Here is a 20,342-nt window from a genome sequence, read left to right as displayed (position 1 = left end):
ACATCTTGTTAAAGGTCCCCAAAGCACACACATCCCTGTGGTCGCTCCTCTTTTCAGTTCGCTACAGCTAGCGACTGGAACGAGCTGCAAAAAACACTCAAACTGGACAGTTTTATCTCAATCTCTTTCATTCAAAGACTCAATCATGGACACTCTAACTGACAGTAATGTGGCTGCGTGTGTGTGTTGAATGTATTGTTGTCTCTACCTTCTTTCCCTTTGGGCTGTTGTCTGTGCCCAATAATGTTTGTACCATGTTTTGTGCTGCTACCATGTTGTGTTGCTACCATGTTGTTGTTATGTTGTGTTGCTACCGTGCTGTGTTGTCATGTGTTACTGCCTTGCTATGTTGTTGTCTTAGGTCTCTCTTTATGTAGTGTTGTGTTGTCTCTCTTGTTGTGATGTGTATTTTGTCCTATATTTATATTTATTTATTTATTTATTTAAATCCCAGGCCCCTGTCCCCGCAGGACGCCTTTTGCCTTTTTGCAGGCCGTCATTGTAATTGAGAATTTGTTCTTAACTGACTTGCCTAGTTAAATAAAGGTTAAATAAATACAAATAAATAAATACGTCCCTGCCTGTAAGAGACGTTATGCTGAAATACTGAAATTCCCACAAAAGAACGTTGTTTCATAACTTTCTCTGAAATATTTGAGAACATTCCCAATGTCAAGCCAGTTGCAGAATGTTCCTAGAACATTACAATAATTGAAACTAAATGTTTAGAACTTTTAGGAAACCTGTTAATGTAARGAAACACCAAGAAAATCATGTTTTTCTGTGCTGAGAATTCTGAGAATGTTCCAAATCCAAACGACTATTCTGCACCTTTACTAGAAAGTTGTGGGAAGGTTGTACTCAAAATAACGATAGGACAACCACGCTCTCACCAAACTCTGATAAATATTTGGTTCTCAGAACGTTATGTCCAAGCTTGGTTGTCTCCACCTTTTCCATTCAAGTGCGACCTACAATACACACTGATATGAACTGTGGGAATAATAAAAATAACAAAGTATTGAATAGAAGCAAGGAAACCCAGGCAGACACCATTATGTGCCAATTGAATCAATCATCCCTGAGATTTTTATGAGAAAACTGGTTCCCGCGGAGATTTGTAGATCCCGTTGAAGATGCATGTCAATACGTTGGCAAATATAGCCCCAGGTTACGGAGTTTGCTACCAATGATGACTGTAAACTAAGCCAGAACATGACGTCAATAAAAAATGMCAATGTACTTGAGAGGTATGATTGATAAATTCATTGTAGTGTTGTCAATACATTGGCCATAGTGACTGGTCATTTTTCTGTGTTGTAGCTTGGCTGACAAAACTCACATAGTACACAGTGAGGGAGAGCTGTGACACACTGATCTGGACAGGAGTCCGCTGTTAGTGCAGTATTCATGCAGAATTTAGCTTGAGCTTTGATTGGTTCTCTCAACAACAACAACAAAAATCCTGTGGGCTTGAGACCTCTCGTTGTATGGATTTGAAAAGCCAACAGTTGTATTGGAAGGGTGCAGTGCTCGGGGGCTGTGTGGCTGTCCATTTGGGTTGTGAGTGAGAAGACACAGAGGAGAAACAGCTCCAAGTTTGTTGTCAGCCAGCCAGACTACCAGTGTCATGCTCTACTTCTAAAAAAAAATCTGAAATTTCGCCTGGAATGTACATGTGACAGTCAAGAGAATGTGACAAATAGATTGAGATTAGGATTGAGATAAGGGAGAGTAAGAAAGTAAGTAAGTAAGTAACTTCTCCTCTCTGACGTTGGATAGTCAGTGTCTAACTTGTGAAGATACTCACATTCCATGGCATTGATTATCAGGTTTATCTGCTTTGTGGGAAGAGGAGGAGGAGGGTCAGCATTCCTGGAACACTGGGGGCAGCACTGGTGTACACTATCCTGCCGTGAAGGGACTGCTAGCCGTGGTAGATGTCGTGGTAGCCTGTGTGGGGGGGGACATCTTCATCTAACACAGAGATAAAAAGACAATGAGAGTGAGACAGATGCAGGTAGAGAGAGAGAGGGGCAGCTGCAGGATCATTGCCAATAGTAACTCCCATAAATACCAGTACCATTACATTTCATTTTTGTGTTGGCCTATTGCAGAAACCTTTGCCTATTATGTGATAACTTTAAAAGAAGGAGGTAGAGGAAGAAGGTTAATGAAAACGACAGAGACGCAGGTTGACGTTTATTGTCATGAATCTTGCCCTGGAAGCATAATTGAGTGATTTCTGTTTGATGGGCCAGCTGCAAAGTCAAAATTAGCAACAGTACATTGTAAATATTAATTATAACAAAAATGTGCGTTTTGATCTTAATTTAAAGTTAGAGTTAGCCATTGGGGTTAGCAGTGTGGTTAAGGTTAGGGTTAAGATTACGCACTGAGTACACACGTCAATTCAATGTCTATTCCACATTGGTTCCACAACGTTGATGCAACCAGTGTGTGCTCAGTGAGTAGGATTAGTTTTCAAATCTGATTTTATGACTTTGTGGCTGTGCCAGCTTGTGACCAATCTGCAAAGCTGCCTCCAGAACAAGATTCATGATGAAAAACTCTAACTTGCAAACAAGCCGGGGTGAGACAGACGTGCAGAGAATTTCTAAATGATATGATCAGTTTAAGCACATGCAATGTAATGTAATGCAGAAGAGAAATCCGAGGGATCATGTACACTGCAGTGAGTTGTGTAAAATACCACCACCCTCATGTGGTTTTCAMWGTACCTGACGCACACATACGGAACAGCCCACTGGGCACAAACTGATTGAATCAACATTGTTTCAATATCATTTTTCAACGTTTTGTGAAGTGGAAAATACTAATTGGATTTGAAAAAAAATATCAATGTAAACTGTTGTTATGAGGGTGAAATTTCAACCACAAGATAATTTCTTCATCAAATCAAAATGTACAAAAAAACWGTGGGGAAATGGCTGCCTAAATATGATCCCCAATCAGAGACAACGCTAAACGCTGCCTCTGATTGGGAACCATACCAGGCCAACATAGAAATAAAACAACCTAGATTACCCACCCTAGTCACACCCCGACCTAACCAAAAGAGAGAATAAAAAGGCTCTCTATGGTCAGGGCGTGACAATAAGTATTCAGAACCTTTACTAAGTACTTTGTTGAAGGACCTTCGGCAGCGATACAGCCTCGAGTCTTCTTGGGTATGTCGTTACAAGCTTGGCACACCTGTATTTGGGGAGTTTCTCCCATTCTTCTCTGCAGATCCTCTCAAGCTCTGTCAGGTTGGATGGGGAGCGTCGCTGCACAGCTATTTTCAGGTCTCTCCAGAGATGTTAGATCGGGTCCTGGCCAGGCCACTCAAGGACATTCAGAGACATGTCCCGAAGCCACTTCTGCGTTGTCTTGGCCGTGTGCTTAGGGTTGTTGTCCTGTTAGAAGGTGAACCTTCACCTCAGTCTGAGCTTCTGAGCGCTCTGGAACAGGTTTTCATCAAGGATCTCTCTGTTCTTTGCTCTTGCTCATCTTTCCTTCCATCCTGACTAGTCTCCCTACCGCTGAAAAACATTCCCACGGTGTGGTGCTACCACCACCGTGCTTCACCGTACCGATGGTGCTGCTGTAGGTTTCCTCCAGAGGTGACGCTTGGCATTCAAGCCAAAGAGTTCAATCTTGGTTTCATCAGACCAGAAAATCTTGTTTCTCATTGTCTGAGAGTCTTTAGGTACCTTTTGGCAAACTCCAAGTGGGCTACTATGTGCCTTTACTGACAAGTGGCAACCGTCTGGCCACTACCATAAAGCTTGATTGGTGGAGTGTTGCAGAGATGGTTGTCCTTCTGGAAGGTTCTCCCATCTCCACAGAGGAGCTCTGGAGTTATCTGTGTCCATCGGGTTCTTCTTCACATCCCTGACKAGGTCCCTTATCCCCCTATTGCTCAGTTTGGCCGGGCGGCCAGRTCTAGGAAGAGTCTTGGTGGTTCTACACTTCTTCAATTTAAGAATGATGGAGGCCACTGTGGTCTTGGGGACCTACAATGCTACAGACATGTTTTGGTACCCTTCCCCTGATCTATGCCTCGAAACAATCCTGAAACAGGATGCACCTGAGCTCAATTTCGACTCTTATACCAAAGGGTCTGAATACTTATGTGATATTTCTGTTTTTTTTTATACATTTGCAAACACTTTTTTTTTTAAATATGTATTGCTTGGTTATTATGGGGCATTGTGTGTAGATTGATGATTATTTTGAATTTTATTTAATCCTTTTCAGAACAAGACTGTAACGTAGCAATATGTGGAAAAAATCAATGGGTCTGAATATTTTCAGAATGCACTGTATGTTGGGGTGTCAGTGTAATTATGTCTGAGTGTGTGGTTAGAGTCCACTGTGTGAGCGCACAGAGTCAGTGTCAATGGAGGTCATCTGGGTAGCCATCTGATTAGCTATTTAGCAGTCTTGTTTAGCATTATTATTGCTTGGGGGCAGAAGCTGTTCAGGGTCCTGTTAGTTCCAGACTTTATGCACTGGTACTGGTTGCCTTGTGGTAGCAAAGAGAACAGTCTGTGGCTTGGGTGGCTTCTTTGAAAAAATGTTGGGCCTTCCTATGACCGCCTGGTGTAGTGATTATGGATGGCAGGGAGCTCGGCCCCAGTGATGWATTGGGGCAGAGCTAATTGTWWCCACATTTCAACATATTTTATACAAGGTTTGTCTATGTTGAAATTTGTACTTGAATTTGATTTTCAACGTTATATCCTCGATTAGAAAACAACAATAGGCTGGGCAGCACCTCCTACTGGATCTTGATCTATCTACAGCTACCCTTTGGTCTCTCATCCAAGGTTTTAACCAAGCCAGCGCTGCTTAACTATAATATTTATGACTGACTATTACCAATGTGATATCATGAGAATGATTGCTGAGAGATCACCACTTGAAAACTAAATAGATTCGCTATTACTATCAAAGGGTATATTTAAAAGAGAATACTTTCTCAATCAACAATGATGCTATTTAGGCCTATGTCACAGTTGCAAAGTTGTCACCAGCAATTGTTTAAATTCAACACAGAATTCAACTACAAATAGACAATACAATAGGCTTAAGGTTTCAAGCTCTTGTTGATTTCAAATGTAACTGACTTTTGCTGTCTTATTGAGTGGGTGAATATAGGTTGTAATCTCATTGAGCAACGTCTCAACGAAATATTACCCAATTATCCACGTTGAAATGACGTATTATGCCCAGTTGGAGGACACCTATGCGAGCCATGAATCTCTCTTGTGCGCGTCTTCCACTGAAGAGTTTGCTGGTGGAGTACAGTACACGAGGGAGACTTGTGACCACAAAGCCAGATAACGTGCAGGAGTTTAAGGATCAGATAAAATTCTGCCAAGTAGATAATGGCAGTAGATAGATGGGTTACCTCAGTTTKCTACTCCTAGCTGACTTGTGTTGAAAAACAAGGTGTACAGAATGTATGTTTATTGATACTGCACRGTGAATTTAAAAGCAGATKTTTTGCCAAWTTGCGATTGGTTACAGAATCCTAGGCATTTGACATTAGTTCCTAAAGATATTTATTTTGACTGAAATGTCTTCTTGGATATGTGAACTTTCAGGTGCCTTAATTACAAACTCATATATGAATAAAAATATGAAATGATGAGACTAGCTTAGCCAAGGAGAAAGCACTGAGCTACAGTATATAGGGAMAAAGAAAAGACAGGATGCTTATGGAGGGGCTAGACATGCCGAGAGATGAGTCCTGATTGGTCTGTCATGTCATGTAACAGTATACGTGCTCCCCTGGTCAGTATATATATAATGTCAGGTCTGAAATGATTGGCACCCTTGATAAAGATAAATGTATGAAATAAATAATACAAATACTGAGCTATAGTATGCTTAAAACATTGGGAAATTATATTAATGTATGTCAATTCGATTGCTCAGAGATACAGATTGAGCTTAACAAGTAATACTTTTTTTCTCAGAAAGATAGGAGTCAATTATTGGCACCAGTGTTTTCAATACCTTTCAATACCTCACCTTGTGAAGATGCTAATGTCACTGAGCATTTTTCTAAATTGTTTCATGAGAGTGGAGAACACATTGGGATCTTAGACCATTCCTCCATACATAACGTTTACAGATCCATGATATCCTTTGTCGGGGCTTATGGAATGTTCTCTACAAATCAAACCAAAAGTTTTCAATGGGATTCAAGTCTGGAGACTGAGATGGCCACAGCAAAATGTTGATTTTGTGGTCAATTAACCCTTACTTTGTGGATTTTGATGTGTGTTTTTGCTGGACTATAACTTTATTTCTACGTAGAACCCAATGATGGTATCACGGCCAAAGAGGTCTATTTTCATGTAATCTGACCATAGCAATGTTCCAATCTAAATGCCAATGAGGAAACTCCAGGCGTTTACATTTGTAGGATGACATGAGAATGTAGCTCTTTGGCCATGCAACAAGTGATGAATTTAAGACAAACAATTTAGTTGTTCAAACAACATATTTTTTGAAGGACTCAGTATCACATTTGAACAGCTGACTCTAAACAAAACTATAAACGCAACATGCAAGAATATTAAGAATCTTACTGAATTACAGTTCATATAAGGAAATCAGTCATTTAAAATAAATTCAATAGGCCCTAATCTATGGATTTCACATGACTGGAATACAGATATGTATTTGTTGGTCGCAAATATTAAGACAAAATGTAGGGGCGTTGATCACTAAAAACTCAGTATCTGGTGTGACCACAATTTACCTCATTTACCACATCTCCTTTGCATAGAGTTTGATCAGGGTGTTGATTGTGGATGTGCGAAGTTGCTGATTTTGGCAGGAACTGGAAGAGCACACTTTCCATCGTGCCAGTGACCATCGAGATGAGCATTTGCCCACTGAAGTCGGTTATGACGCTAAACTGCATTCAGGTCAATACCCTGGTGAGGACAGGGAGCTCGCAGATGAGCTTCCCTGAGACTGTTTCTGACTGTTTGTGCAGAAAATCTTCAGGTATGCAAACCCACAGTTTCATTAGCTGGTCTCGGACAATCCCGCAGGTGAAGAAGCCGAGTGTGGAGGTCCTGGACTGGCGTGGTCACACGTGGTCTGCGTTTTTGAGGCTGGATGGAGGTACTGCCAAATTCTCTAAAACGACGTTGGAGTCGGCTTATGATAGAGAGAGTAACATTKAATTCTCTGGGAGCAGCTCGGGTGGACATTCCTGCCTGTCAGCACGGGTGGACATTCCTGCCTGTCAGAACGCCAATTGCACGCTCCATCAGAACTTGAGACATCCGTGGCATTGTGTTGTGTGTGTCAAAACTACACATTTRAGAGTGACCTTTTATTGTCCCCATCACAAGGGCTACCTGTGTAACAATCATTCTGTTTAATCAGCTTCTTCATATGCCACACCTGTCAGGTGGATGGATTATCTTGGCAAAGGAGACATGCTCACCAACAAGTGTGGAAACACATTTGTGCACAACATTTGAGAGATTAGCTTTTTGTGCTTATGATAATATTTCTGGGTTCTTTTATTTCAGCTCGTGAAACATGGGACCAACAATTTACATGTTGTGTTAATATTTCTGTTCAGTTTTGGTTATCTTACAAACGAATGTAACATTCAACCTTAAAATMAGTTACATATCCATGGGCACATTTTGAAGTTACAGTAACTATAACTTTCTTGTTATATCATACAATAAGTTCATGTTCAAGATAGCATGCATAGGTCGTTGCTGGTCTTTGGAGATTTTCACAATTGCTGTAATTATCTGTGKATAYACTCAAAATTGCATTGAACACTTGCACCATGGACTTTTAAATTGTATCTCAACTGCATTCCAAGTCATTTGGTTCTGCTATTACATGAAGCACAATCTGTTTGATAAATAWACCAAACATCTGACATTGTATTCCCATTGGAACTTTGCTATGCTTTCAAATGYTTGAAAGCTCAGGGATATACATTTTGGTGACAACTAAATCAAAGATCAGACATTGTTTCTCCATTGGAATTTAGTTCTCCTTTAAATAGTTGAAAGCATTGTGAGAACACATTGGATATTCAAATGACTTTTGGCTGTCTATTTGAGTGGGTGAATGTAGATTGTAATGCCATTGATCAATGTCTCAACCAAATATTACCCAATTATCAACATCAGTGGAGGCTCCTCAGAGGAGGAAGGGGAGAACCATTGTCAGTGAAATTCTGAAAAATAAAAAAGGGAAACATTCAAAAAATTATCCCTTTTAGATCAAACTATACTAAATATATTCATATCACCAAATAATTGATTAAAACACACTGTTTTGCAATGGTCTACAGTAGCCTCAACAGCGTTCTGTAGGGTAGCACCATTGTGTAGCCGGAGGACAGCTAGCTTCAGTCCTCCTCTGTGTACATTGACTTCAATACAAAACCTAGGAGGCTCATGGTTCTCACCCACTTCCTTAGACTTACATAGTAATTATGACAACTTGCGGAGGATGTCCTCCAACATATCAGCGCTCTTGCAGCATGAATTTACATGTTTTCCACCCGATCAAATGATCAGAGAATGAATCTAGTACTGAAAGCATAAGCTACAGCTAGCAATCATGTCACGTTCCTGACATGTTTTCTGTTGTTTTGTATGTGTTTAGTCGGTCAGGGCGTGAGTTGGGGTGGGCATTCTATGTTATGTGTATCTATGTTGGTTAATGGGTTACCTGATATGGTTCTCAATTAGAGGCAGGTGGTTTACGTTTCCTCTGATTGAGAACCATATTAAGGTAGGTTGTTTCACATAGTTTGTTGTGGGTGGTTGTCTTCCGTGTCTGTGTCTGTTTGCACCACACGGGACTGTTTCGTTTGTTCATTCGGTTTTTGTGTAGTCTATTTTCCTGTTTGTGCGTTCTTCGTGTTATGTAAGTTCGTTTGTTCAGGTCTGTTGACTCCGTTTATTTATTTTGTAAATTCTCAAGTGTTTTTCATGTTCGTCTTTATTCTTTAATAAACATCGTTATGTCAAATTACCACGCTGCATATTGGTCATCTGATCCTTCTCGCCTCTCCTCGTCTGAGGAGGAGGACGAAGTAGACGTTCGTTACAAATCACTTAAGTGCATGAACTGTGTTGAGTAGTTGACTCAAAGAGAAAGACAATAGCTGAACAGTTCAACAAATAAATGTCTACCAAAATGAAGGAGAAGCAAGAGAGAGCGAGAGAGAGAGAGCTATATTTCAAATAACTTTTTTTAAACATTAATTTTGTTAGTTAGCTAGCAATTGCAGCTAGCTAGTTTAGCCTACTCAAACACCCGGTTTAAACAGAGGGATGCTATGTTAGCTAGCTGGCCATGGCTATCAAACCATGTAACTCTTCCAAGTCAAGGTAAGCTTTTGGTTTAATTAATTTATTGACCCTGGGGCGAGCCGGTGTAATWGCTAAACTGCTTGCTGTACACTGTACTGCATGATTGTAGCGTGTTTACTGACAAGGTAGTTATAGTAGCTATGTTGATTATGACTTTAATATGGTGAAAACAATGTAGGCTGTGTGTTGCGGTTAGCGGTTATGGTATGAAAGTTTGGCTTGGAAAGGATTTTTCACTTGGTCACAGACAGATGGTGAGTTGTTCATTGAAGTCCACAAGAAAAGAGAAAAGGTGAGAGGAGGAGTGCATAGATGTGAGAAGAAATTAAGTCTTGAACAAAAATATGATCGCAACATGTTTTTGTCCCATGTTTCATGAGCTGAAATAAAAGATCCCAGAAATGTTCTATACGAACATAAAGCTTATTTCTCTCCAATTTCATTCACAAATCTGTTTACATCCCTGTTAGTGAGCATTTCTCCTTTACCAAGATAATCCAGCCACCTGACAGGTGTGGCATTTCAAGAAGCTGATTACACAGCATGATCAGTTACCAGTGCCACCTTGTGCTGGAACAATAAAAGGCAGTTTTTGTCACACAACGACATGCCAACAAATTCCTCAAGTACTTAGGGAGTGTGCAATTGGCATGCAGACTGCAGGAATGTCCACCAAGCTGTTGCCAGAGAATTTAATGTTAATTTGCGAGTATAAACGCCTCCAACGTCGTTTTAGAGAATTTGGCTGTACGTCCAACCGGCATGAAAACCACAGACCAGTGTAACCACGCCAGCCCAGGGACTCAACATCCAGCTTCTTTAGCAGCAGGATCGTCTGACACCAGCATCAGACAGCTGATGAAACTGAGGAGTATTTATGTCTGTAATAACCCCTAATTACAGACATAAATTCTGATTAGCTGGGCTGGCTCCCTAATGGATGGGCCTGTGCCCTCCTTGGCCCACCCGTGGTTTGTCCCTACCCATCATGTGAAATCATAGATTTTGGGCCTAATGGCATTTATTTATATTCATATGAATTGTAACTCAGTAAAATCGTTGAAATTGTTGCATGTTTCATTGTTATTCTTGTTCAGTATATATACAACGAGCAAAGTGATCATGCAGTTTATATGTGGCTGTTAGTTCTGTGTTTGTGTGTGATCAGGGGTGATCAGGGGTGTATTCATTCTGCCGATTCTGTTGAAAAACCTTTCTTAAACTGAAGCAAATGGACCTAAATAGGGAGAAACATACCTAAATTTGTCCAATAGAAACTCTCGTTTGCAACTTCAGAACTAATGATTACAACCTAGATCAGCTAGATGTAGGCAAGAGTGTGTAACTGTCTGACACCTTAAATGCTCTAATTTCTATCGACCTGTGCACCTACATTGTCAACATTTATTTGTAGGTTGTGGCAACCTCATGATGGGTATAGGGAACATTCTAGCATCATGTAGTAGCCTAAACCTATCAATGTTACATTGAGCTGGGTGAATGGAATATAAATGACAGTTATCCAATATGCTGTAATAGAACTAATGCCTTGCTCTTAAAAACATTTTTGTTCATCCTCTGTCCACCGACAGCAACTGTGTGCCCAGTGAGAGAACACATGCACAGACACCTGTGCGAACCATGAATCTCTGTTGCACGCGTGTTCCACTGAAGAGTATGCTGGTGGAGTACAGTACACACGAGGGAGACTCGTGACCACAAAGACAGATGACGCTCAGGAGATCAAGGACCAGATATAGTACTAATGTCATTGATTGGCATGGAGATAAAGGCAGGAGAAAGATGGGTCACCTCAGATAAATAATCATAGCTTACTTGTGTTGAATAGCAAGGTGTACACGACACTGTGAATTTGAACGCAGATCTTTGATTGAATTTTTTATTTTAAATTAGCCAATTTGTGATTGGTTACAGGATCCTAAGCTTTTGACCCTAGTTCCTAAAGATAATTTTTTTTGTGGCTGAAATGTCTTCTTGAATATGTGAATTTTAATTTGCCTTAATTACAGACTCATATGTGATCTTTAAATATGTATAAAAATCTGAAACAGGTTAGCCAAGGTACTGAGCTATATAGGGAGAAAGACGGGATCCTTCCAGGCTAGCCATGATTGGCTGAGCTTATGGAGGGGCTGGACATGCCGAGAGATGAGTCCTGATTGGTCTGTCATGTCACAGGTCTGTAATAGAATGCGGTCAGGTCTGAAATTATTGTCACTCTTGATAATGATAAGAAAAAAAGACCGTACAAAATAAATAACACAATTACTGAGCTAAAGTGTATGCTATTGCTATGCAGCCTGTCAGACCGTTTGATGTCAGACCGTTTAATGGTTGCTGCAGCCATTCATTCACTGATTCCATCCATTGATAAGATTATTCATTGACACTTCTTTGACAGCCTAAAGCAGGGCAGCTTTTGAATGCCAGAGCATGTAAGTGGTCATGTAGTTTGGGGAGGACAGCGGAGCGTAAAAAAATTGTGTTGGCCTTCTCTCCCGCTGCAATTTTGCTCTTGTACTGCTCTGGACATGCATCATTTTAATTAAGCTAAAATTAATAATGAATTACTACCTTACTATTATGTGCAGGCTGACACAGACCAATTAGGCTATTTCAAATATGTTAAGCTACCAGGACTCAAAAACCACCTTCTGGGCAAAGATTGCCTGAGGTGCACACGGATTATTTGGACAATAATGTTGTGTGGAGTAATTTTCATTAGCGGGAAGAAGTTTAACAACTGTCTAATTATGGGGTCTTTGTTAAACAACTGTCACAACACATAGGGGTATATTTATCAATCAGGGCAATTGAAGCCAAGCAGAGATCTTCATGCCTTCTGCCAAACCTGGTCTGATATCACAAAGATTTGTCCTGTCCCTTTGGGGATTTAGATAATAAACTGTATTTTAGAGACTGCAGGTTACTGACATGGAGCTGTTTTTAAGCACCAATACTCTGTTCTATTACAGCCTAATGCTGTTTTGTAGGATTTGTACTGAGTCTCTTATAGAACATCTGATCATTAAGTTGCCTGAGTACTTCAGTTAGATAGACTGTGTAGTCTTGTACAGTAACAGCGCCTCTCTTGTCCGCTGCGTGGATGACTATAGAGGTGACATTCTGGAGATTTAAGGGCTTGTTTCTCAGAGCAGGTAAAGTTATTCCTGACCTAGGGGATACAGGCCTCTAGCTTTTACAGATGCACAATTGAGAGCATCCTGTCTAGCTGTATCACCACCTGGTACGGCAACTGCACCGCCAGCAACCCCAGGGCTCTCAGAGGGTGGTGCGGTGTGCCCAATACATGCACACTGCCTGCCCTCCAGGACACCTATAGCACCCTATGTTTTGCACCACCCTCTGAGAGGGTGCCTTTTGCACATAATGTATATAGACTCATTTTTTTTCCTACTGTGTTATTGACTTGTTTATTGTTTACTCCATGTGTAACTCTGTGTTGTTGTATGTTCACACTGCTATGCTTTATCTTGGCCAGGTCGCAGTTGTAAATGAGAACTTGTTCTCAACTAGCCTACCTGGTTAAATAAAGGTGAAATAAAATAAAATAAATAAAAATAAAAATGTCACAGGAAGGCCAAAAAGATCATCAAGGACATCAACCAACCGAGCCACAGCCTGTTCAACCTGCTATCATCCAGATTGAAAATCATCCATTATTTTGTATACATTTTCTGTAGATAGATCACTCAAGTTTATTGCACCATACTGGCCGCCTTCTTGTTTTCTTTCTCCCATCAAATCTAAAGAATTAGCAAAATACACACAAAGACAATTCCTATTTTTGGAGAAATAGCATCCACACACGGGGGCGGCTTCGTCTCAATTTACTTTTCAATTTTGGGCTTTTCAAATATATTCCCTTCTCCTTTCTCTTGTTTATAATATGTTTATATTCCCAATAATATTCCTTTGTATAATTAAGCTTTTAAATGTATATTTCTGTCTTTATAATAATAATAATAAATATGTAGAATACATTTCCCATGCTCAACACATGTGTAGCTTGTTGTTTCTTGCTTCTGTGCGCAAATTGTTTGACGGCTGCAGTTTGAGATTATTGATTCCCTTTTATTTATGGAAAGAAGCAGATAGTAGTCTTCATTATTTACGATTTATTTCACATTTTGTTTAGCTTAATTCAATTGATTTATATTAAGGTGTTTCGAAAATACATCTCACAGTCTATGTATTGGCTACCTAAAACATCCGTTAATACTTTCAAGTCCTTCAAAATGAAAACTATATATCCTAATGTTATATAGTAGAATATAAACTAGATATAGGCTATTGTAGGTGGGGTAGGCTAAATCATTACAACTGAATAGACCTAAATAAAACAATAGTGATAAAGAAAACAAAAACGTGAGGCAGAGCATGTCCAGAACTTGTGGCTGAGCAGTACCAGAGCAAAATTGCAGTGGGAGAGAAGGCCAACACCATTTTTTATGTGCTCGAATTACACTCCGCTGTCCTCCCCACACTCAACCACTTACATGCTCTGCATTCAAGCCCTACTTCAGGCTATCAAAGAACAGTCAATGAATAATCATATCAATGGATGGAATCAGTGAATGAATGGCTGCAGCAACCATTAAACGGTCTGACAAGCTGCATAACAAATGATGCTTCGTTCTACAAAAGAACAATTCAGTCGTTCAAACGAGATACAATAATATCTTGTTCGAAAGACATAGTAAGTCATTCAAACAAGATACTAAGTTGTTCAAATGAGATACTAAGTCTTTCAAATGAGATAATAAGTTGTTTGAAAGACTTAATTGTTTGTTCATGTCATCCAACAAATGTAAACGCCTGGAGTTGGTAAATGGCATGGGAACTTGGATTGGAACCCCACCTGTCATCCCTTAGGTCATGTACACCTGCATTGGGCTTTGCATCAAAATAAAGTTATCTTCCAGCAAAACAAGAACTCCAAAGAAATGATTAATTAAACACAAACTATACATTTGTCTGCGGCCATCTCAATCTCTGGACTTGAACCTCATTGAAAACCTGTGGTTTGAATTGTAGGGGTCAGTCRATGAGCACAGACAAAGGATATCAAGGATCTTGAATGAGTCTGTACGGAAGAATGGTCTAAGATCCCAATGTGTTCTCCAATCTCATGAAACAATTTAGAAAAAGGCTCAGTGACATTATTATCCGCGCAAGGAGAGGTATTGAAGACACTGGTACCAATAATTGACTCCTATCTTTTTATTTTTATTTTTATTTTATATTTTTATTTTTATTTTTTTATCTATTATTTTTTTCTTTCTGAGAAAAAAGCGTTACTTGTTAAACAAAATCCTTATCTCTGAGCAATAGCATACAGTTTAGCTCAGTAATTGAGGTATTTATTTTGTAGTCTTTTTTTCTTATCATTATCAAGAGTGACAATAATTTCAAACGTGACTGACCAAGGAAGCCGCATTCCGTTACAGACCTGTTACAGAGGCCTGTGACATGACAGACCAATCAGGACTCATCTCTCGGCATGTCCAGCCCTTCCATAAGCTCAGCCAATCATGGCTAGCCTGGAAGGATCCGGTCTTTCTCCCTATATAGCTCAGTACCTTGGCTAACCTGTTTCACATTTTTATTCATATTTAAAGATCACATATGAGTTTGTAATTAAGGCAAATMAAAATTCACATATTCAAGAAGACATTTCAGCCACAAAAAAAATGTAATCTTTAGGAACTAGGGTCAAACGCCTAGGATCCTGTAACCAATCACAAATTGGCTAATTTTCAGGTGCCGCATTAAAATAAAAAATAAAAAATCAATCAAAGATCTGCGTTCAAATTCACAGTGTCGTGTACACCTTGCTTTTCAACACAAGTAAGCTATGATTATTTATCTGAGGTGACCCATCTATCTCCTGCCTTTATCTACATGCCAATCAATGACATTAGTACTATATCTGGTCCTTGATCTCCTGAGCGTCATCTGTCTTTGTGGTCACGAGTCTCCCTCGTGTGTACTGTACTCCACCAGCATACRCTTCAGTGYAACACGCGTGCAACAGAGATTCATGMRTCGCARAGGTGTCTGTGCACGTGTTCTCTCACTGGGCACASASTMGCGGTCGGTGCCGTTTAAGATGAGGATGGACAAAAATGTTTTTAAGAGCAAGGCCTTAGTTCTGTTACAGCATATTGGATAACTGTCATTTATATTCCATTCACCCAGCTCAATGTAACGTTGATAGATTTAGGCTACTACATGATGCTAGAATGTTCCCTATACCCATCATGAGGTTGCCACAACCTACGAATAAATGTTGACAATGTAGGTGCACAGGTCGATAGAAATTAGAGCATTTAAGGTGTCAGACAGTTACACACTCTTGCCTGCATCTAGCTGATCTAGGTTGTAATCATTAGTCCTGAAGTTGCAAACGAGAGTTTCTATTGGACAAATTTAGGTATGTTTCTCCCTATTTAGGTCCATTTGCTTCAGTTTAAGAAAGGTTTTTCAACAGAATCGGCAGAATGAATACACCCCTGATCACCCCTGATCACACACAAACACAGAACTAACAGCCACATATAAACTGCATGATCACTTTGCTCGTTGTATATATACTGAACAAGAATAACAATGAAACATGCAACAATTTCAACGATTTTACTGAGTTACAATTCATATGAATATAAATAAATGCATTAGGCCCAAATCTATGGATTTCACATGATGGGTAGGGACAAAGCCATGGGTGGGCCTAGGAGGACACAGGCCCATCCATTAGGGAGCCAGGCCCAGCTAATCAGAATTTATGTCTGTAATGATCATGCTGTGTAATCAGCTTCTTGAAATGCCACACCTGTCAGGTGGCTGGATTATCTTGGTAAAGGAGAAATGCTCACTAACAGGGATGTAAACAGATTTGTGAATYAAATTGGAGAGAAATAAGCTTTATGTTCGTATAGAACATTTCTGGGATCTTTTATTTCAGCTCATGAAACATGGGACAAACACTTAACATGTTGCGATCATATTTTTGTTCAAGACTTAATTTCTTCTCACATCTATGCACTCCTCCTCTCACCTTTTCTCTTTTCTTGTGGACTTCAATGAACAACTCACCATCTGTCTGTGARCAAGTGAAAAATCCTTTCCAAGCCAAACTTTCATACCATAYCCGCTAACCGCAACACACAGCCTACATTGTTTTCACCATATTAAAGTCATAATCAACATAGCTACTATAACTACCTTGTCAGTAAACACGCTACAATCATGCAGTACAGTGTACAGCAAGCAGTTTAGCWATTACACCGGCTCGCCCCAGGGTCAATAAATTAATTAAACCAAAAGCTTACCTTGACTTGGAAGAGTTACATGGTTTGATAGCCATGGCCAGCTAGCTAACATAGCATCCCTCTGTTTAAACCGGGTGTTTGAGTAGGCTAAACTAGCTAGCTGCAATTGCTAGCTAACTAACAAAATTAATGTTTAAAAAAAGTTATTTGAAATATAGCTCTCTCTCTCTCGCTCTCTCTTGCTTCTCCTTCATTTTGGTAGACATTTATTTGTTGAACTGTTCAGCTATTGTCTTTCTCTTTGAGTCAACTACTCAACACAGTTCATGCACTTAAGTGATTGCTAGCTGTAGCTTATGCTTTCAGTACTAGATTCATTCTCTGATCCTTTGATCGGGTGGACAACATGTAAATTCATGCTGCAAGAGAGCTGATATGTTGGAGGACATCCTCCGCAAGTTGTCATAATTACTATGTAAGTCTAAGGAAGTGGGTGAGAACCATGAGCCCCCTAGGTTTTGTATTGAAGTCAATGTACACAGAGGAGGACTGAAGCTAGCTGTCCTCCGGCTACACAATGGTGCTACCCTACAGAATGCTGTTGAGGCTACTGTAGACCATTGCAAAACAGTGTGTTTTAATCAATTATTTGGTGATATGAATATATTTAGTATAGTTTGATCTAAAAAGGATACTTTTTTTAATGTTTCCCTTTTTTATTTTTCAAAATTTCACTGACAATGGTTCTCCCCTTCCTCCTCTGAGGAGCCTCCACTGATAATTGGGTAATATTTGGTTGAGACATTGATCAATGGCATTACAATCTACATTCACCCACTCAAATAGACAGCCAAAAGTCATTTGAATATCCAATGTGTTCTCACAATGCTTTCAACTATTTAAAGGAGAACTAAATTCCAATGGAGAAACAATGTCTGATCTTTGATTTAGTTGTCACCAAAATGTATATCCCTGAGCTTTCAARCATTTGAAAGCATAGCAAAGTTCCAATGGGAATACAATGTCAGATGTTTGGTWTATTTATCAAACAGATTGTGCTTCATGTAATAGCAGAACCAAATGACTTGGAATGCAGTTGAGATACAATTTAAAAGTCCATGGTGCAAGTGTTCAATGCAATTTTGAGTRTATMCACAGATAATTACAGCAATTGTGAAAATCTCCAAAGACCAGCAACGACCTATGCATGCTATCTTGAACATGAACTTATTGTATGATATAACAAGAAAGTTATAGTTACTGTAACTTCAAAATGTGCCCATGGATATGTAACTKATTTTAAGGTTGAATGTTACATTCGTTTGTAAGATAACCAAAACTGAACAGAAATATTAACACAACYTGTAKATTMTTGGTCCCATGTTTCACGAGCTGAAATAAAAGAACCCAGAAATATTATCATAAGCACAAAAAGCTKATCTCTCAAATGTTGTGCACAAATGTGTTTCCACACTTGTTGGTGAGCATGTCTCCTTTGCCAAGATAATCCATCCACCTGACAGGTGTGGCATATGAAGAAGCTGATTAAACAGAATGATTGTTACACAGGTAGCCCTTGTGATGGGGACAATAAAAGGTCACTCTYAAATGTGTAGTTTTGACACACACAACACAATGCCACGGATGTCTCAAGTTCTGATGGAGCGTGCAATTGGCGTTCTGACAGGCAGGAATGTCCACCCGTGCTGACAGGCAGGAATGTCCACCCGAGCTGCTCCCAGAGAATTTAATGTTACTCTCTCTATCATAAGCCGACTCCAACGTCGTTTTAGAGAATTTGGCAGTACCTCCATCCAGCCTCAAAAACGCAGACCACGTGTGACCACGCCAGTCCAGGACCTCCACACTCGGCTTCTTCACCTGCGGGATTGTCCGAGACCAGCTAATGAAACTGTGGGTTTGCATACCTGAAGATTTTCTGCACAAACAGTCAGAAACAGTCTCAGGGAAGCTCATCTGCGAGCTCCCTGTCCTCACCAGGGTATTGACCTGAATGCAGTTTAGCGTCATAACCGACTTCAGTGGGCAAATGCTCATCTTCGTTTGTCTTAAATTCATCACTTTTGTGCGTGGCCAAAGAGCTACATTCTCATGTCATCCTACAAATGTAAACGCRTGGAGTTTCCTCATTGGCATTTAGATTGGAACATTTGCTATGGTCAGATTACATGAAAATAGACCTCTTTGGCCATGCATACCATCATTGGGTTCTACGTAGAAATAAAGTTATAGTCCAGCAAAAACACACATCAAAATCCACAAAGTAAGGGTTAATTGACCACAAAATCAACATTTTGCTGTGGCCATCTCAGTCTCCAGACTTGAATCCCATTGAAAACTTTTGGTTTGATTTGTAGAGAACATTCCATAAGCCCCGACAAAGGATATCATGGATCTGTAAACGTTATGTATGGAGGAATGGTCTAAGATCCCAATGTGTTCTCCACTCTCATGAAACAATTTAGAAAAATGCTCAGTGACATTAGCATCTTCACAAGGTGAGGTATTGAAAGGTATTGAAAACACTGGTGCCAATAATTGACTCCTATCTTTCTGAGAAAAAAAGTATTACTTGTTAAGCTCAATCTGTATCTCTGAGCAATCGAATTGACATACATTAATATAATTTCCCAATGTTTTAAGCATACTATAGCTCAGTATTTGTATTATTTATTTCATASATTTATCTTTATCAAGGGTGCCAATCATTTCAGACCTGACATTATATATATACTGACCAGGGGAGCACGTATACTGTTACATGACATGACAGACCAATCAGGACTCATCTCTCGGCATGTCTAGCCCCTCCATAAGCATCCTGTCTTTTCTTTKTCCCTATATACTGTAGCTCAGTGCTTTCTCCTTGGCTAAGCTAGTCTCATCATTTCATATTTTTATTCATATATGAGTTTGTAATTAAGGCACCTGAAAGTTCACATATCCAAGAAGACATTTCAGTCAAAATAAATATCTTTAGGAACTAATGTCAAATGCCTAGGATTCTGTAACCAATCGCAAWTTGGCAAAAMATCTGCTTTTAAATTCACYGTGCAGTATCAATAAACATACATTCTGTACACCTTGTTTTTCAACACAAGTCAGCTAGGAGTAGMAAACTGAGGTAACCCATCTATCTACTGCCATTATCTACTTGGCAGAATTTTATCTGATCCTTAAACTCCTGCACGTTATCTGGCTTTGTGGTCACAAGTCTCCCTCGTGTACTGTACTCCACCAGCAAACTCTTCAGTGGAAGACGCGCACAAAAGAGATTCATGGCTCGCACAGGTGTCCTCCAACTGGGCATAATACGTCAATTCAACGTGGATATTTGGGTAATATTTCGTTGAGACGTTGCTCAATGAGATTACAACCTATATTCACCCACTCAATAAGACAGCAAAAGTCAGTTACATTTGAAATCAACAAGAGCTTGAAACCTTAAGCCTATTGTATTGTCTATTTGTAGTTGAATTCTGTGTTGAATTTAAACAATTGCTGGTGACAACTTTGCAACTGTGACATAGGCCTAAATAGCATCATTGTTGATTGAGAAAGTATTCTCTTTTAAATATACCCTTTGATAGTAATAGCGAATCTATTTAGTTTTCAAGTG

This window comes from Salvelinus sp. IW2-2015, linkage group LG32 (assembly GCF_002910315.2).
Source record: "Salvelinus sp. IW2-2015 linkage group LG32, ASM291031v2, whole genome shotgun sequence".
NCBI classification, from domain to species: domain Eukaryota; kingdom Metazoa; phylum Chordata; class Actinopteri; order Salmoniformes; family Salmonidae; genus Salvelinus; species Salvelinus sp. IW2-2015.
The sequence above is the reverse complement of the archived record's forward strand: the minus strand, read 5'-3'. Positions refer to the sequence as shown.